The sequence below is a fragment of the Octopus sinensis genome, linkage group LG10, assembly GCF_006345805.1.
Source record: "Octopus sinensis linkage group LG10, ASM634580v1, whole genome shotgun sequence".
NCBI lineage: Eukaryota > Metazoa > Mollusca > Cephalopoda > Octopoda > Octopodidae > Octopus > Octopus sinensis.
The window spans coordinates 88,034,299-88,056,684 of NC_043006.1; positions in this window are offsets into that span (position 1 = coordinate 88,034,299).

Consider the following 22,386-nt stretch of genomic DNA (forward strand, 5'->3'; position numbering starts at 1 on the left):
GATATTGCTTTAATATCTAGATTTTTAGGTTAGCATTGATTAGACCTAGCTTCAATACAAACTCTTTCTAGACATCTCAATTCAAAATATTATTTCATCTGATAGGTTCTTTCTATGCTTCATTCTCACTTATTTGCTTGTAAACTATTTTTGCAGTCCCTAGTATCAACTTATGCCACTTCTTCCCTGAATCTGTAAATTAATTATATACGCACACATCAGCTAATCTTTTTATGTATTCATATTAGTTGATGATGTCATTAATTTTGCTGATTTGCTCTTCAATTTTTCACAAATTTACTTTATATATCCAAACCTATTCCTTATTTCCATTTATTGTATACTCTGATTTTATTTCCCAACACATTATAATGCTTCCAATATACATACATATTATATTACATTTATAATATACATTCTAATCCACCATTCAGCGAGATAAGATATTTTTCTGTTGCCAAATGAACATATGAAATATAATTTTTTTCTCTACGACGATATTCTTTTATAATTCTGTTCATTTTTAGAATTGATTACATCATCTTGATAACAGAAGTTAGCCACTACTTCTAGCAAACTGTTGCAGATATTTTCTGTCTTCAGTTCTTGATTATTTTTAATATTTTGTTAATCAAGCATAATTCATGCAATTTTATGAATTTTGCTGTATTTTTGTGCATAGAGAAAGAGAGAGAGAGAGAGAGTGAGTGAGTGAGAGAGAGGCAGATAGCATTTGTATTGTCAGATAAGAAGTACATCAACATTAAGAAAAAGTAGATATGAACAAACAGCTTTGTTACTGAAAACTATAGTGATAATGACAGTGATAAGCTAATGGGAGAACTTCAGGCTACTAAAAATAGCAGCCAAATCCTTCTTAGATTACACCCTACTGTTTTAAATAACAAAAGATTAGACATTGTAGTAACTATATAAAAAGTCAGGTTGATCTTGATTGGAATGCATTTGAATATAGGTCTCCTCAACATTAAGTAATCACTGAGAATTATATATATATATATATATATATATATGTATATATACATGTAGATGTCGGTACGTACATATATGTTTGTATGTATGCATATATTTTATTTATTACACTATATATATATATATACATACATACATATAAATACACATTATATATATATGCATAATATATATATTCACACATATACATGCATACACACATACACATTCACACACACACATATGTATATATATATATATATATATTATATATATATATATATGAGATGTCACAAAAATACAATAGTTTGAGAGAACTTACTCTAAAGCTTTTGTATTTCAATGACTATTGAGTTCAGTATCCAACCTTTTGACCCAACCACTCCATCTTCAATGAATCATCAAACTTTTTCAGTTCTTGGATGTGATAGGGTTTATCATTGTTACTTTATCAGAGTGATTTATAATAATACTCCTCCTATGTACTGATTCCTGTTTATGTATACCTCCTTTGCTTTTCTTGTATATCATACATCAAGTGTCCTCTATTGTAACTTCACCAATCCTTCTCCAACACTGTATCTCATTGTTCCATCATTAATACGAGCTAACTTGAAACTACTGACTGGCTGAACAAAAAAATTATATCAAATATAAAGAAGAAAGGATTGCATGTAGCTCTTAACTTCAATGATATAATTATTTGATAGTGAAGAATGGTGTATGTTGGTCTGATAGGGTTTGATATCTTTCACTCTATCTATCTATCTATAATTAGATCAAGAGTGAGAAGAAGATATAATAACACGCACCAAAAAAAAAAATTGGATCTTAGGCTGAAATACATTACCACACTACTGCGTATGTGTGTATGTGTTTGTGCGTGTTTATGTGTGTGTATTTCACTTCTTATATATGTATGTGTGTGGTTATGTGATGTGATTCTCTCTCTTTCTCTCTCTGTGCTTTTATCACTAATTTTTTTTCACATATGCTCATATGTACATAAATGTATGTTTTTCACTTAGAAACCAAACATAAGTATGCACACATATATGTATGTATTTGTTTCTTTAGAACACCTCATTAGAATTAGGAGAACCAAAATAGAATGGTTAACTAGTTGTATGTCTGTATGTATAGATGGAGGCATGACTAGATGGCGCCAACCAAAGCTGGTAGACTCTTCTAATAAGTCAATAGTTCATTGGAAATGGTAGGCCCCTACAGGAATAACAGAACTTCCTGGCACCATATCATGCAGTTTGAAGAATTTCTTCTGTGATAGTGTTCAATAATCAGATGGAAATGTAATAGGCTACACATTCCCTTGATACAACAGCAAAACTATCTGGCCAAGTCACAGATATTTTTGTATGACTGCAAATCTATATGTGCACACACATCTACCCACCCCTTACACACACACACACAATCATATATATATATACATACAAACACATACATACACAGAGACACATATAACCATATATACAAACAACTACACATGTAAAAAGGGGGTTTCTTCATGTAAAATGGTGTTTCATCAGGGTTTCCCTTGGACAGTGACAAAATAAAGAAAGAAAATAAAAGAGATACTAAGACAGAGAGGTGAATATATATATATATATATATATATGTGAGGGCGCGTGGCTTAGTGGTTAGGGCATTCGGCTCATGATCGTAAGGTTGTGAGTTCGATTCCCGGCGACGCGTTGTGTCCTTGAGCAAGACACTTTATTTCACATTGCTCCAGTCCACTCAGCTGGCAAAAATGAGTTGTACTTGTATTTCAAAGGGTCAGCCTTGTCACTCTCTGTGTCACGCTGATTATCCCCGAGAACTACGTTAAGGGTACACGTGTCTGTGGAATGCTCAGCCATTTGCACGTTAATTTCACGAGCAAGCTGTTCCGTTAATCGTATCAGCTGGGACCCTCGTCGTCGTAACCGGCGGAGTCTTTGAAGATATATATATATATGTATGTATGTATGTATAAATAAATAAATATAAATATATATATATTTATATACTATATAAATTAGAGAAAAAAACACTATTATGCAATTCAAACATATATATATATTTATATAAATACATATAAATATATATATATATATATGTATAAATAAATATAAATATATATTATTTATATGTATATATATATATATATATATATATATATGGTAGTGGTTTTCTACTCCTTATGCAGAGTTTGATCACTTCCTGTACCTTATGGAGGCGATGACATGTGACTGAGACCTTTGGAGATATTCTGTGCTGAGAAGACCCAACAAGCCAAGTGAGGCCATAACCATGACCTATGCCAGTGTAGCATAACCAGCCCATCTAAGTGTACCCTTCAATCATTGAGTAATAAACTGCACTTACGAAGACCTGTCAAGTCAAGTGAAGTCATGGCTGATGACAGTACCGCTTGAGTGGCACTCATGCCGGTAGCATGTAAAATGCACCCACTACACTCTCGGCTGGCATTAGGAAGGGGCATCCAGCTGTAAAAACTCTGCTAGATCAGATTGGGGTCTAGTGCAGCCTTCTGGCTTGCCAGCCCTCAGTCAAACCATCCAACCCCTACCAGCATGGAAAGCAGATGTTAAATGACGATAATGATGATGATGATGATATTTATACATACATACATACATACATACATATATATATATATTATATATATATATACATATATATATATATATATATATATATATATATATAATATATATATATATATATGTATATATATATATATATATATATATATATATATATATATATACATATACATACCGTAAAAACCCATGTAATTTATGCACTTTTTTCCACAAAAACAAAGTTTATCAGTGGGTACACAAATTACATGAGTAGATTGTTTCCAGAATACTTTTTAGAACATTCGTATCAGAAGTTGACTCATTTAATGTCAGAATAGGTTTTTACAGAAAGAATATAATGAAGTTGATTTTCATTTTTGCTGGACAGTATAATGCTTACTTTTTCTGTATAAATTTACTAAAATCATTAAATGGTTAACTACTTTTTAAAGTTTGACATTCCTGCTGGTAATAACGGTCCAGGCCATATTTTATATTTACATTGCTTGGAGTTTCTACCTATCACAATGGAACCCAGCAATTTCCTTAAATAGATCAGTTTTTCTTTGCTTAAGAAGTCTAGTTTATGTTTGCCTCCAGGAAGCTATTGCTTACTTTCTCCATATTAGGAAAATGAAATTCATCACTGCTAATATCGTTGCTACCAGTTCTTACTGCACCTAACGCTGATGACAACATCATAATTCATCCTTGTGCATGTAAACTCACTAAGTGAATATGACTTAGCGTTCCTACAGAAACCTTCATTTACTTTATACAATGTTTAATGTCATTTCACATTCATGTTGAATTATGCTGCACTCTTATATTCTCTTCATAGAACACTTGTAATGTATGTATTACCAGTTCTTTTGGTATGGTAGAGTTTTGCTATTCCTGTTTATGTCTCCTCACAGACGTGTATATTCTAACAAGTTGCTTCTTAAATTTCGCACCTCTCTTATTCAATAAACACTGAGTTAAACTTGCAATGCTGTTTATTTTCTCTTTTCGACTTTGAATGTTTATTTTAGCAGGTTACCAAACAATCAGTTTGGTCCCCCAGCTAAAACAGTAATGACAAATTTTAAAGTTTGCTTGACATTTTATAAGTGTGAAAGGGATGAAAGTTTTGATACTCCATATCAAAAGTTCTGTCAAGGATAGGCAGAAAATCAGAGCTTGAGACAAGAAGACACTTTCGACCTTCCTCTGTTGGTTGAGTAAAGTGTCATCCAAGCTGATGTTTATTGGTAATTAAACTTATTTTGCAACACTTGTGTATATTTATCAGCTTTGTTTTTGTCTTTTCTATCTTTTACTTGTTTTAGTCTTTAGAGTGGGATTTAGTCAAACAAATCATTTGCAGTAACAATTTTCTAAAAATCCTGGTGCTGATCCTATCAATCTCTTTGGTCTAAACACTAAGTTATGGGGATGTAAACAAACCAACACTAGTTGTAAGCAATGATGGAAGGACAAACACTAACACAAAGATGAGACACATACATACACACATACATACATACATACATACATACATACATAAAGGATGGATATAAACAGCTTGAACACAGCTTCCATCTGCTAATTTCATTCAAAATTCATTGGTGAGCCTGAGGATATAGGAGAAGACACAGGCCAAAGGCGCTGTGCATTGGGACTGAATCTGAAATTATGTGGTTGCAAAGTGAACTTCTTAATCACACAGCCATGCCTGTGCCATATATATAAATATTTTTTGTGTGTATTTTATGGCACAACATCATAAATGTGTTCAATCTAATCTTCTGCTTGAGTCTAAAGAGATTCTTCTTATATATTCATTTATGTGTAGGGTAAACAGAGATTAGATCTCTGGACCCGTTTTGTTCTATCAACCTTTTGGTCAGCTATACACACCATTAGATCAAAAAGAAATTATTCATTTCGTTTGAAACTGTTGACAAGTCCTATGTTTGTTTTTCTCTCTCAAACACATACACACACACATGTATACACAAAGCACAGATGTCCCAACAAATTTTTTTTATAACAACAAATCTGTGTTCATTCAAGTGAAAGTTATCTTCTCCTTTTAAGACAGTCAACTTTCCAACATATTTGATCTCATCAACCATTGACTCCATTTACCTGGAACTGTTATGTCAGAAGCCATCACCACTTCAGTATTTTTTAAAAAAATAATCTACGAAGCAAGTCTAAGTGTTGCAGATGTTGAATCATAAATGTTTGCTTTCTTGAAGTTTTATTGATCTGATACTTAAAAATTGTTATTTCCTTGGTGTTTCTGTATTTATGCACATAGATTGTTATCTAAAAAAAGTTGAGTCAACATTCTCTTCCAGTTGCTTATCTATTGTTAGGTGGAGAATCAAAATTTATAAGGTTTGCTTTCACAATCTTCCATCTTGACTTCAAGTTTTCTGCTTCTTTTTCCCCCATTTTTGCTTTATATATATATATATATATATATATATAAGAATACAGTATTGTGAATGAAAGATTTTCTAACTAATTTGATGTACAGTCAGAGTAAAAAGTTTCCATGTCCAAGAGAATTAAATAGAAAGGCATTTAATAGGACTTCATGAATATAGGATGAATTTAGATATTATAAATATTATGAACATTTAACCCTTTAGCATTTCAATTGACTATATCCAGCTCAAATATTCTATCTGTGTCCAAACAAGCCTGATCCTGCTCCTCACACCTACCATACAATGTTATTATAAATAACTTCATCAAAATTTCAAAGTTCTGAGATAATACATGTTTAATTCAAAACAATGTGAATAAATTAGCATTATATTTGACAGCAACCATGGAGATTGGTGACATACCATAAAAGAGTGATAGAGAGAGAGAGAGGAGAAATGGAAAGACAAGAAAAGACGTCAACAAGAAACTATGACATTACAACCAGCCAGGCAAAGTCTTCGCTACTTTTGCGGCACCTGCCAGAGGGAGTGTTTGTCCACGATAGGACTACACAGCCACAGCAGGAAATGTATTAGGACATGAAATGTAAAAGCCAGACTAGAATATTTTATGTGCAACTCCATTGTCTCCCGAGACAAAAAGGATACCAACCAACCAATATTTGACAGAGTGATCTAAATGCCAAAGGCTGAATATTGTAGACTGCAAACTATTTTTGTCAACAGTTAGTTGGTATTACTGCTAGATGTTTTCTGTTTTCTCTCTATCAATGTTATTGCACATAAGCAATTCTAATTTTATATTGCAATCAGATAAGATATTTATTAACATGGCCACTTATGCATATTGATGCCTGATATTTTGATTGGGGTATAATACATGTGGACTTGCTAAAGCATGACACTAACTACACTAGTACTGATCAGGTGTGCTCTGGCATGGGATATGAGGAACAGTGATGGGGTCATCTCAAGAGCTAAGTTACTTTGTTGGCCACAAATTGAATTGTATAAATGAAACTGACTTGGGACAAAACAAAATGTATTTTGTTGGATTTGTTTTTAATAAAACATTATCTCTCAGATCAAGCATTTTGAGCTTATCAACCTAAGTGGTTTCTGTTGCTATGAACAGGTAATCTCAGAATGGAGAAGGGAGCAGCTTGGGTAGTTAAGATCACACCACTCCCTACATGCTAATCCTGCATGCCAGATTATAGCCGATTAATGCTGGTGTAGCTGGTGTCCTTCCTTAACATGTTGACATATGTTAACCTCCTAACACCATGTAAGACATTACAATGCTGAGCTACCATGTTAGCATAATCTTATATGATTACAATATAAAATGAGAAATACTTACAATAATACTCAGATAGAAACCATATAATAGCAATAAGCAATCAACAGTTAATAAAATAACAAATAATCTATAAATTCAAATATTAGAAAATGCCAACAAATTCAAGTCATAAAGATAGAAGATGTGAAAGTAATCTCATTCTTTCTTAAACAGATATGCCTTACTTTCTGCATAAGATATTAAATAATTCACTTCCACAATTATTCATACCAGAATTGCTGCTGGTAGTAATGTAAGGACACTGACATATGCTGACCCATACAATGCTGTAACTCCCACACAAAAGCAATTATACTTCTCATTTAGCAAATTTAATTACTAATAAATATCATGTAACATTGTCCTATTTTGTGAGAATACTCATCAACATGAGTTCAAGTCTATGATATGCCAAATTACTGCATGATGATTCCTTTAAGAGCTATGAATACCTTGTCTTAAACTTTGTTAAGCTTCTTACATTTGATTAAATCTCAGCATTGTAGAACAAGCAATTACTGTCCTTGAATGACCAATTTTACTCAGTATACAAGACTATTGATCTATTACTCACTGAAGTTACCTCTACTACCGTACATTACCTCTTTAAAGTCAGGTATACTGCACCACTGAGGTAATATGTAATACTGCACATTACCTACTTAAGTCTCAACACACTATGTCACTGAAGATTTTGAGTTAAATACCTAAAAAACAAAAATGACAGTATTATCAAGGGGCTGTTTGAATTGTACATGGGACAATTTATGTAGTTACTTTTCAATGTAGCCTAAAGTGACTAAGTTCCAAGTTCCTACCAGTTCAATTCATTCTATGTTTGTATGAAATGATCCATATATGTATATTTTGACCCTGATAGATGCAATTTCAAACCAAGCTATCTGCTGATCTGAGCTAGCTAACGATCATTCCTAATTTTAGCAGAGCAGCTTACATTTAATAAGTGATTCCATCAATCACAATTCTTCATTTGGGTAAAAAAAATATTCTAATTTTTATTTTATAGCCATTTTTTCTATAGTTTTTCTGCCTTACAATGGTTCTCTGAAACTGAAATATTAAAAATATTAATTGCAACATTTCCAATCTGATAATGCTTCTAATTATGTTACAATAAAAATTTATCCAATTTACACAACCCACTATGTTTAATTTACAATTAAAAAAAGGGAAATTTGAACATAACAACTAACTGTCGACTATTTCTTTACCAAAGTATTTTTTTATCCAATGGACAGATAGACTGATCAACTGCCTTTCCCAAACACTCCTGACGACTAACTGACCGATCAACCAACCAATCAGACCCAACTGATTGACCAGCAAAGCAATTAACTGACTGAAACTACATCTAACAGAGGGTCTATGTATATATGTGTGTATGAATGTATGCAAGAATACATGTATGAATGTATGCTATTATTCAGTTTTAGTTCAAGATTTCTTGCCAACAGAGAAAAGATTGATCTCTAACCTAGATTCAGGACTTATTCATTGGAATTTCAAATAACATCAATGAGATATTTTTTGGTGTATGTGTATATGTGCTGTATTTAGAGTCAGTGCATGTGTAGGTTTGTATGTTTGGTTTTATGTATGTATTCTCATGCAAATAGTTGCATGTCTAGACATGTGCATATATACTTAAATGATAAACTTCTGGAAAGTTTTACAGATTTTTACAGTTCCAGTGATGGTCTTCAAATCAGCTTTCTCCTTTCTGGTTTTGAGAAGCATAATTTCTCAAGATATTGGTAATTGGGTAATGTGATGTATGTATGTATGTATGTATGCATACATGTATGTAAATATGTATGTATGCATGTAAATACTCAAAGGGAAACCTAGTAGACAGACACTGTTGAGTTCAGATAGTCATGTAAAAGTGTGTGTGTTTGCATATGTATACAAGTGTGTATGTGGGGTGGGGGGCTGAATAGTTTGTTTAAAAATTTGATGTAACCTAGCTACTGCTGAAAAATAAATACATAAAAAGAGACAAAAAAAAAATAAAGAAGACAACAGAAGAAGGTATTGCCTAAAGTTATCTATTGGTGATCAATGAAGACAATGACATCAACATATGGCACCTCAGCAGGTGACGCATCCATATAAGGGTCCAAAGAATCACATCTACTCCCATATATACTTCTGTGTGCTTGAAGCTACAGAAGCAACAGTATTTCATTATTGAAAATGTATGACACACCCTACACTGCTACCATGGAAGGTCTACTAACTGTGACTCAAAAATTTCCAGCCATCAATAATCAGTATAGAGCACAACTGACTACACTACATAAACAAGTTGCAGTCACATGTGGTGGTGGTGGTGGTGGTGGATCACATATTAGATCAAATAATCAGTATATCAAACTGTTCATCCCTTTACAACCAGAATATCTCCCCTTAAAAGGTTTTGGAAAATAAAAACCAGACAAGATACTTTTTGAAGACAGTGCCCTAGCATATGACTGAAACTAGCAGGTTTGTGTGCATTTGTATGTAAACATACATGCATATATATATATATATATATATGTAGAAGGTAGAAAAGTAACACATGTGCTGATATGTATAAGGAAAACAAGACAAGATAGAAAATGCTAAAATAATTTTTGTACCGGTTTCTGACTTTTAGACTTTTTTCAACTAAGCGTAAAATAAGAAAAAAAAGTAAGTGAAATGTTTTGTAGATATTTTCATAGTCTTTAAATAGGTAAATATATCCAGAGTCTTCAGATAGTCTCTCTCTCTCTCTCTATTCCTTTGTGAATGCCTTGTAGGTGGGTAGTAGTAAATCTGAAGGAATAGTTTGGATACAGAGAATTGATGGTTTAAGTAGGAGCAACCAAGGGAGATGAAGGAGGAAGAGAAGTAGGGGTAGGGAAAGAAGAGGGAGAAGGAGAAAGAAAGGAAAAATACAGGAGTGCTTTGACACAGTAAATTGTTCAGGGAATCTTCTTTAATTGTCAAATGACCTAAAAGTGACCTGTTGTGGTCATAGCAGTAGTGGTTGGAATTGTTCTAAACTCTTGTAGTAGTTTCATCTGTAGTGGTGGTGGTGATGGCATTCAAAATAGGTTTATATTTTGTGATAAAATATGCTTCCTTGCTAATGTGCTGAGTATAGGTTGCTTTGCCCTGAATTTATAGAGGTTACTTTTAGGTCATTTGACCATTAAAGAATATTCCACAATATTTATTGTCACAGCACTTTTGTATTTTTCTTTTTTTATTTCTCCTTCTCCCTCTTCTTACTCTACCCCTACTTCTCTTCCTCCTTCATCTTCTTCTCCTCCTTTTTTCTTTTTTTTTTCCTTCTCCTCCCTCAGCTGCTCCTGTTTAAACCATCAATTCTCTGTACCCAAACTATTCCTTCAGATTTACTACTACCCACCTACAAGGCATTCACAAAGAAATAGAGAGAGGGATAGACTATCTGAAGACTATGGAAATATTTACCTATTTAAAGACTATGGAAATATCTACAAAATATTCACATTTTTTCTTCATTTCAATTGTTTTCTTATTTTACTCTTAGTTAAAAAAGTTTAAAAGATGGAAACTAGTACTAAAATGTACTTCATGACAAAATTATTTTAACATTTTCTACTTTGTCTCATTTTCCTTATATATATATATATACATTTTATTAAAGCTGCAAAATTATCATAGAACTGTTGCTCAGAGTTTCACTTTCCTATTCATTGGACAGTTGTGATGAAAACTGAATTAAGATTGTTCAGGTACATATAATATAATGTGATATTATTCAAATACGTGAATGAGCATTCAAATATAAAACACTTACTTGTGTGTTAGAGAAAGTTTTTGAATTTATACAGTGATGTATACATTAATATAAATATTATGATGAGACCGAAAATCCTTGCATAAAAGGAAAAGGGTAACAATGACTTCAAATTTTGGCTTGCTCGCCTTCATATGACTGTACTCTAAGTACTCTGCTAAAAACTATTGGGCAATCCTTGAGTTTATTATGAAATTCTTTTTACATGTAACATGATATCACTAGGTTTCTGTAGTGAAGCTATGAAACACAGTGGGCCAAATCCAACTGCTTTTAAATAATAATATATGCAATTTCTGTAATGTGGAAAGCTGGCAGAATTGTTAGCATGCTGGGTGAAATACATAGTGGCATTTCATCTATCTTTGCATTTTACATTCAAGTTTTACTAAGGTCAATTTTGCATTTCATCCTTTTAGGATCGATAAAATAAGTATCAGTCAAGTACTGGGATCAATGTAATCAACTTAGCTTCTCCCCCAATATTGCTGGCCTTGTGCTAAAATTTGAAACCAGTATATTTGGCTCCTACCAAATGTGCTTCTTTCTTTCATTTGTCCACTTATTGATATGTGTGTGTGTGTGTGTGTATGAGAGAGAGAGAGACTAAAAATAAAGAAAATAATTCATGTCATTTTCATACCAATAGCACCACGTGACCTGACTTGGTCAATAGAGGTCTAACATCTGGAAATCATGTTGAATTTGTCTCATATCCCTTTACTCTTCTGGAGGTTAATTCTATGAGTTTATGAAACTAAGTTGCATGGACCTGAGTTAAACTTTTATCAAATATATATATATATATATATAAAATGCACAATATATGGATTTATTTCATCTGATGGTAATCCTTTAGTGGACTATACTACAAATCACATAGTAAAATAATACATAAGAGTGTAATGTAGAGTCCTATCCAGTAAATCCAATCAGTGGTAACTATTTCCTGAGGAGTATATAGAATATAAAGAAAGTCAGGAGGTATTAGATAAATATATTTATCCTATAGATATCAACTGATGAAATAAATATATTCATCTCATACTTCCCGACTTTCTTTATATTCTATATATACATATATACACACACTCACACTTATACAGAGACACACACTTACAGAGTAAGGCAATACATGATGGCTGTGCATTTAAATTGCTGAACTATTAACCAAGTGTTTATGTCTTCATATGTTACCATGCCTGATATTATGTTGCACTGTTGAATGAGGCATATAACTTTCTTTGTCATTGTTTGCAAAAAGAATAGATGAGTCATTAAACAACGGGAATTGATGAGCTGTGACAAGAGTATGCAAATGTACAAATGTGTAAAAATCATTCCATTCCCAGAAGCAAAGTAAAAGAACATGGCTGTAAAAACAAGTGCATTAATACTTGATATATACACACACACACACACAAAAATACAGGCATACATACACACAAGCACACACACACACATACATACATACACACTTACATACATATGTATGTATGTACATGCATACATATATACATGCCTGTATGCATACATGCAAGCATACATACATACATACGTACAGACATACATACATATAGACATACATACTTAAATGCATGCATACATATTGACCTCTCTCTTTCTTCTTGAAAATTGAGATTGAAATGAAAAACTTTTGTTAACATTGGAATTTGCCAACTAACATTAAATTGAAAACTGGGAACACTGTTGAAGTGTTTTACCTCACTTTCGTTGTTAATAAACATAAGAAAGGCTTGAACATCACAGCTTATTACTGTTCCCTATTCATTTTCATGTCTATACATGAAATCTCTAGTTGGAAGCTATTAACAATTTTCTGTGCAAGAAATTCCTCAATCATTTGAAATTCATGTTATTCTTTTGTTTCTTTACATCTTGGAGGCCTTCATTGACCATTCATCTGCATATGCAAGTACAGATCAATACATATGAAAACATCTAGATGTACACACACACACACACACACATGTTGGTTTCAATAATTGGATCATTATACGTTGAGGCACTTCCTTCAAAAGATCATTTGAGAAAGATTGACAATTGTCCATGCATGCAAGTTTACCCCGTGGATGGCCACCATTATTCTTTAATAACACATGAAGCGGGGTTAATATGGGATATTTTATCATTTTTAGCAGGTTTCTTGTGATACATTTATAGTAAATAAATATTTTGCATGAGAGAGAAAGAAGCCCCCACACCACCAAATAGCATGTTTCAATAGCATGCCTTAGCCTTTTATGACTTGCACCTGTATGACTTGGTACAATGTTACAGTGTTATCACAGTTATTGCAGTCAGTACACAGAGAGTCAGTTCAAATATTCTAAGGCATCTTGCCTGACCTTCTAACAGTTCTGCCAATCCTGAGACTCCCTTTGGTCATGACTGGCCGTGGGATTGCACCTAGACAGTTACCCTCCCAGGTACAAGTCTGGGCAAGGTTGTTTATGGAAGACCAGCAGTAGCCCATGCATACCAGCCTCCCCTTTCCACACCACCAGTGTTAACCAAGGGAAGCACAATGACCAATACACCTTGGCACCTGTGATGTTGCAACTCCTTTCTACAGCTGAGTGAACTGGAGCAACATGAAATAAAGTGTCTTGCTCAAGAACACAACACGCAGCCCAGTCCGGGATTCTAACTCACAACCTCACGACCGTAAGCTTGACGTCCTAACTACTGGGCCATGTGCCTTCACCACCCCAAATTTGATATGTTTTTAAACTTTTTTATCAGTTCAAAAGTATGGAAGACAAAATAAGCCTTGGTGCGATTCGAAGTCAGAATGCAGAATGTTAGAACAAATACAAGGCATTCTATACAACACTCTCATAATTTTGACAATTTGCCACTTTTATGCTTTTTGGTTAGTAAAGTTAACGGGAAGCTTTATGAAAATAAACAAAAGACGAAGGCAGGTGGAAAACAAACGAACAATTGTATTAGTATGGCGCTCAGGAAATATAAATAAAACAAGTCTTTAACGTTTCGAGCCTACGCTCTTCAACAGAAAGATACACAGAGAGAGAAAAACACAGAAAGAAGGAGAGAAAAAAAATGCGTGCAGTAGCTAACGAATCAACAGCTAGGGGCTGCATTGCTGACATGCTAGTATATGAAAATAAAGAGTCTCAATTCATCTATTACTCAATGATAGTGCACTCTGTTTAGGGAAAATTTGCCCTTTGAAATACTAAGAAGGTATCAAGGAATAAGTAGCCTCTTTAGTAACATATGAAGAGGGGGGTAATATGAGATATTTTGTCATTTTTAGCACGTTTCTTGTGTTGTCTTATCAAAGGTAAACTAGTAATATTTTGCATAAGAGAGAAAGAACCCCCACTCTTTCTGTCATGTTTCAATAGCATGCTTTAGCTTTTGTGATACATTTATAGTAAATAAGTAGGCAAAAAAGAATTCTTTGAATTTTTTTTAAAGTATTAATTTTAGAATGAGAAATAATGTTCAATAGAAAAATGCTATTATTGCATTTTATAATTATATTAAGGCAGCAGATTGGCAGATGAATGCAATGAATGGTGAATTGGCAGAAGAACGTTATGAATCAGCAAGTGATTGTAGTGAACCTGCAAAATCAGTCGAGCATTAGACAAAATAGCTTTCAAGATTTATCATGGCTCTTTACATTCTGAATTGAAATCCCACCCAGACCAACTTTGCCTTTCATCGCTCAGTGGCTGATAAATTAAAGCACCAGTACAGAGTAGTAGACTGGCAGAGTTGTTAATGTATTAAACAAAATGCTTTGCATATTTGTTCCAGCTCTTTACATTCTGTGTGCTCAGGCAGTTGTGACAGCCTTGTCTGTATCTAGCCAGCAAGCTGGTGTCTCGTAAAAATATCCAAAGAAGTAACAGGAAACCATCTTTGTATTCTCCCATGAGAATTCCATGTCAATCATAGAACACTTGTCAAGGAAGTCACCAGGGGTCGTTTGTTGAGTTGGTAGTGTAGAAAGGAGAGGAAATTACAGTTAATCCTGAGATTGGAAGAAATAATGGTACCAGAATATTTATTTACTGTTGTTAAGACACACATACACACAGGTACATACACACAGATACACATATATGCACACAAACATACATATGCACACATACATATTTACATACATGCATTTAATTCAGTTCAATTTAATATAATTTATTGTCATTAGTGTTTGCAAATTAGAATAATCTTTATGCCATGAAGAGAGACAAACTTTATTTACTGAAGTTTGATAATGCAGGCTCTCACTAGATTCTAAGGAATTGGTTCTATTTCCATTTACTATGGTTATACTTTATGTTGACAAATTACATATATGCGGTTAAAATATCTATATATTGTGACTACACAATATATCAGGTTGAGTAAAAAGTAAGCAATGGTTTGAACCATGAAAAGTTTGTACTGACTTTTGCAGAGTTTTGAATTTTTTAAATATTTTTTGAAATTGTCTGATAATACAGACATAGACTTGCCCAAATGTATCAATAAATTAACATTGATATTTTTTTCCCCCATTGTTACAATCACCTGAAATGAAACTGCCAAAGCATGATATTTGAGCAATTTTGCTGTTCAACTTGAAAAGAAGGGATGTAGAGCAGCTGAAACTGCTTGCAATATACAAGAAACACTTGGTGAGGAAATTATTAGTGAGTGTTCAGCTCGTAAATGGTTTAAACAATTTTGTAGTGGAGACCTGAGCCTTGAAGATTGTGAGCATACTGGACGCCCATCAGTCATTGATGATAATCAATTAAAGACAGACATTGAGAAAGATCCATGTAAAACTACTTGAGAACTGGCAAAAGAACTTCAAGTTAGTCAGAAAACTACCTGCAACTATTTGCATGCAATCAGAAAATCAAAAAAGCTTGACAAACGGGTACTACACAATTTGAATGAAAATCAGAAAATGCGCAGACATGAAATTTGCTTGTCCCTTCTTCTGATCCAGACTGATCCATTTCTCAACTTATAGTAACTTGCGATGAAAAGTGGATTCTGTACAATAATAGAAAAATGTTCTTCACAGTGGTTGGACCAAAATGAAGCACTGAGAACCTTCGACTCATCCACTATAACTTCTTAAAACCCAGAAAAGCCATTACTGCAGAAACATATTGCCATGAAATTGCCAAAATGAATGAAAAACTGCTACTCCATCCCTGACTGGTCAACAGAAGGGGGTCGGTCATTCTTCATGACAATGCTCAATCGCATGCTTCACTAATGATGCTCCAAAAGTTGAGGGAACTTGGCTATGAAGTTTTTCTCCACGCAGCTTATTCCCCAGACCTTTCTCTGATTGACTACCACTTTTTCAAGCACCTTGATGGTTTCCTGTGAGAGAAGGAGTTCAAAAATCAAACCAATGCTGAAACTAAGTTCAAAGATTTCATCAGCTCCAGAACTCCAGATTTTTATGTTACTAGAATAAACAAATTTGTAACTCATTAGCAAAAATGTGTTGATTGTAATGGTACTTTGATGAATAAAATTTCCACATTGTTTAAATATATTGTGATGAATTTTCTGTTTCAAAACATTGCTTACTTTTTACTCAGCTTGATATAATGGAATTGATCATAGGTTCAAACTTTACTGTTGTGTTGTGCCTTTGATTAAGGTACCTAATTAAGCTTATTTCATCTTGTCTGACTGAACAGAAAACAGGTTTAACTCTTACTTTACAGCTGACTGGGTACTGATAGAAAAAAATCTGTCTTTAAAAATACATCCTTTAAACCACAGAAGAATGGCACAGGAGATATAAGATATAAAAATATTTTTAAAAATATAAGATTCAAAGCTGTTAAGAAGCAAATAATAGTTTTGTTCTATCTACATGGCTACTACCACTTTAGCCTGTTTATGTGATCCATCATAATTTGGCTCATATACAAGACTTCAATAACTATTGAGAATGTAATTTTATTAAAGAAGGAAACTTTTTGGGGTTTTTGTTATTTTTGTGCTTGAGTTCTAATTTCAGTCCAAGCCAATGAGTAATAAAATTCTCTCTAAATTTGGCTGGAATCCATATAACAGTAACTTTCTACCTCTAGTGTGATGGAGACAGATATTAAAGAAAAAAATAAAGATGAAATTGCAAGGAAATAACGAAATGTAAATGAGTAATAATTCATTCAATTCCTGCTTGTATGGAATGGTAATATAGAGTTGGGTTGGTGGGAATGGAATTGAAATTTATTTGGGAAAATATAAAGAGCTAAGAATTAATATTCAAAAATATTTTGTCCCATGCAAAAAGTAATAGAAATAACAGAAATGGAAATAAAAATATAAACAAAAGTGAAAACTACAACTAAAAAACATGCCTAGCAGAAAAAAAAATGACAAAAGCAAAGACAAAGAAATTGAAAGAAAATTTTTTAAATCAGTGAAATTCAACAGTTAAAATAGTGTTTAAAATCAAAGAATTAAGAAAAAGATAGCAAAAAAGAGAAAGAAGAAACTGAAGAGTAAAAAGAAAGAAAACAGAAAGATGTGTGAACTGAAAGTATGAAAAATAAGAGAGGAAACTGTAGAGGATAAAGAAAAATCAATGGAAAAAATGGTTTACGAAGAAAAAACATAGATAAGAAGAAAAAGCATTGGAATAAAAAGCGAACAGCAATATTAACAATAACAACAGCAACCGTAGTAAAGACAACGTAAAAGATGAACCGGAAGAACAAGATGAGAAAATTATAGAAATTAATCCGTGGGAATTTAATTGCAGCATTTAGGACAGGAAATGAAGAAGAGAGCCAGTGATGAAGGCAGAAGGCAGGTGGGACTGAGAAGGAGGAGTGAATATGGCAGAATGAAATAAACAAAGTGAAGCAGGAAGGTGTTGGTGGGGAGAGGTGAGGTGAGAAGTGGGGTAACGATTGTAACAAATGGTAAATAAACAAATAATGAAACCTCCCTGAAGGGATGTATGGAAATTGTGAATATGATGTAGGAAGTGGTGCAATATGGAAGATGATGATTATAAAATGTTAGTGGTGGTGATTGTGTTGGTGTTGATGGTGGGAGTTGAAGTAATGGTAGTTGTGGTGATAACATAGCTTGTATTGATGGCATTGGTGATGGTGAAGATAGGATTTGAAATGGTGGCAGTGGCAGCAGTGGTGGTTGTTGCAGCGATGGTTGTAGTTGTGTTTAGTGGTTGTGATGATCAGAAGTATATGAAAGATCTTGGGGGAAAAATATACAAAAACATAGTATTGGTGATAATTTCAATAATGGTAGTGATGATGTGGTGGCTGTATGGGTGACAGCAGTCATGAATTGTGGAGATGACAGTAGTGGTAGTGGTGGTGGTGGTGGTTGCAGCAATGGTTGCAGCAGTAGCGGAAGAGGTGATGGTATTGGTTAAAAGGTAGTGAATTTGCTAAAGAGGAGTAGCGAGCAAAGGAGGTGAAAAAGCAGAGCAGGAATGTTTGAGATGCAAGGTTTGGAATACATGCAGTTCATTATATTTTGGTCAATTTTTTTCTTTTGGTGGTGGTGGTGGGGGGAAGAGGTGGGTGTAGCTGATATTTAGATGCATGAAAAATCATTGATTATATTCTGTTATGTTTGTGTAGTTGGGAAATCATTTTGAATGGCAAGAAAAGCAAAAGAAAGATTTCAGGGGACACGATGAAAGGGGATAAAGGAGAGAAAAATTTAGAAGACAAGCTATAGGCCAAGGCTGCAGGGTTAAGGTACTTGTTTCATAATCAAGTGGCTTTAGACTTTATTCCACTACGCAGCACTTAGAGCAAATATCTACTAACATAGCTTCAGGTTGATCAGTGCCTTGCGAGTAGAATTTAGTAGATAGAAATTCTCTCTCTCTTTCTTTCTCTCTCTCACTCTCTCCCCCCTCTCTCTCTCTCACTCTCTGTTCATTCATGGCAAAACTGCTAAACTTGTGCTTTCAAATAAAAATACTTTGTGGTATTTGTTTTGTGCAAAATAATTCCTATGTTGTCTCCAATCTCTTACCACTTTACAAAGAACACTGTGTGCATTTTAACATGGCACCAGTATTAGCGACAATACTTTCTACCCCATAAGACAAAATAGTTCTCGCTTCTATATCCTGTGTCTCTTCACTCAATGCAACAAGAGTGTGAATAGCAGAGTGTTACCAGAAGAAAACCGGAATGGACGGGTATGAAGAAAACAAGAATTTGATGGTGGAAACACAGTGATTGTGGTGAGAGGGAAGGAGTAAAGGTGAGAGGATGTGTTGATAGTACAAAAAGAGTGATGAGTGAGTGCATTAAGTACAGGATAAAGGTAAGTAGGATTGAGTAGAGATAGCTCTAGTCCAATCTTCCATTACATGGGTATTGTGGCACAGTGAGAGGAGTGTGTTGGATAGACCTAAGGACATCTTTACACAGGAAACATTATAGAGTAAATAGGAGAGAGAGTTAATGGTAATCTAAGTTACAGTGGCAGCATAGTACAGTGAACATAAGAGAAAGTCAGTGAAGGAGGGCGGATGATAGAGAGACAGTAGATAGAAATTTGAAACTGTAGCTAGTGGGTGATTCCTGTAGCAGATCTCCCATCCGCCATCACTACTATTTTAACATTCATTTTATCGTATTTGCCTGGGCAGGCAGAATCTCTCCAACACTGCATGTCACCAAACATTGTGCTGCTTTCAACCATGGCACACATATTTTTTTTCAAAATATTCATAAAAATTTAAAGAAATTGAATGAATTTTTGAGAAAGACTCACTTGAAAGGTTGTGCATTGTGGAACACTTGAAAAGTCAGAAAAATATGGCATTCATAGTTTAATTTTTGATCTGCCTTTAGCTATAAAGAAGTAGATTCAAGTGGATACAAGTTTTCGAAAAAATATAACATAAATCTGCTCAACCAAATTTATTTTCAAATGTTCAAATCAATATTCATCAAAAAAAAAAAAAGGTTACCACAAGCCAAGATATATATATTTGATTTTGTGCATGTATGTATATATTGTTCATTTGTTTTACATCTGTTTTTCTTTTATACCAGCATGGATTCATGGATTGAAACATTATAGAGGCATTGCTTCACAGCAATATGTCCTTCCTGTCACAAAATTTTACTTGCTTTTTAAGCAAGAGGTTTTTACATATTACACTTGTTGAAAGCACACAGCTAGAAAATGATATTGTTGCCTTATAGAATTACAAGCTACAAGGCAACAAAATGAACTACATGTTAACACAGTTATGCATGCATATATGTGTGTATATATTTACATACATACAGATATATATATATACATATACATACATATATATTATATATAGATATATAGATACACACACACATACAATATATACATATATACACACACATACATATATACACATACATATATATATAACGGGAAGCTTTATGAAAATAAACAAAAGACGAAGGCAGGTGGAATACAAACAAACAATTGTATTAGTATGGCGCTCAGGAATATAAATAAAACAAGTCTTTTACGTTTTGAGCCTACGCTCTTCAACAGAAAGTTACACAGAAAAGAAACACGGAGAGAAACAAGGAGAGAAAAAAAAAATGCGTGCAGAAGCTAGCGAATCAACATGGCGATCTGATTCCAGCCAGAAGTCAAAGATCAAACATGAGACGCAAGAGCGAAAATAGGGGAGATAATAGGGTCAAATGACCACGCCCCAACATAAGGGTGTGTGTGTGTATGAGAGAGTATGTAGTGTGTATGAGAGGTCTGGACGTGTGCATGTATGTATGATGCGATGTGTAATGTCATATGGTGTAGTGTAGGGAGAGGGGATGAGGGGGAGGGGAGGGGGGAGAGGGGAGGGGAGGAAGGAAGGAAGGAGGAAGAGGGGGGAAAGAAAGAGAAGAGGAGGGAGGAGGGAGGAGGGAGAAGGTGAGAGTGAAGTGGGTGAGAGGGGAGAGAAGGAAAGAACGAGGAGGTGTGGGTGAGATGAGATGAGGGTGGAGGGGGAGATGAGATGAGAGGGAGAATGAAAGAGGAGGGAGGAGAAGGGGGTGAAGGGGAGAAGGAAGGGGGGAGAGAGAAGTGGAGTGAGGGAGCAGAGAGAAAGAGGGAAGGGGAAGAGGGAAGAAGGGAAGAGGAGGGAAAGAGAGTAGGGGTGAAAGGATGAAGGACTGAAGAGAAGTAGGGGTCGGGGGAGGTTAGATGAGGAGGGGGAGAGTTGAGACCAAATGGCGTAAAAGAGCGAAGAGAGAAGATTAATTCCTGTTCACGGCGCAAACGGGAATCCGGATGGCCTCTGTGCAAGGACAAACCGAACACAGACAGGTGTTGCAAGGAGTGACTGGTGGAGTGGAAATGGCGTGAGACCAGTGTGTCGTTGGCAAGGCGGATGTCATGGAGGTGTTCCGCGAACTGGTCAGCGAAGCGGCGTCCCGTTTGTCCGATGTACAAGGAATGGCAGAGAGAGCAAGAGATGCAATAGATGCTATTGCTGGAGGTGCAGGTGAAGAAGTTGATGATGCGATAGGGTCGATGATGGGTGCCAGTGAGGAGGGTGGTGTTGGAGAGGTAAGGGCAAGTGCGGCAACGTGGGCGGGAGCAGGGGAACGAGCCAGGTTGGGAGGTAGGGTCAGGGAAGGAGCTGTGGACCAAAAGGTCTCGTAGGTTATGGGTTCGTTTGAAGGAGGGGCGGAGTCGGTTAGGGAAGAGGTGTGAAGTGGACGGGTCGGACTGGAGATGCCAGAAAGCTCGAAGAATGGTGCGTTGGAGAGGTAGGGTCGTGGGGTGGTAAGTGAGGAGAAAAGGGAGGCGGGAGACTACAGGGCGGGTTCGGGGGGGAGAGAGCAGAAGCACGGTCTACGGAACGTGCTCTGGCAAGGGCGGTGTGGATAGTGGTGAGGGGGTATCCACGTAGGATGAAGTGGTGAGCCATGCGTTGAGACTGAGTCTCAAAGTCATGGTCGTCACTACAGAGCCTACGTAGACGGAGGAATTGGGAATAGGGGATGGAAAGCTTGGTGTGTTTTGGGTGGGAGGAAGAGAAGTTTAGGTATGAGTGTGAGTTTGTGCGTTTGTAGTGAATGGAGGTGGTAAGAGTGGAGTGATGAATGCTGACCGAAATGTCGAGGAAGGAGACAGAGGTGTTGGAGATAGTGGAGGTGAAGT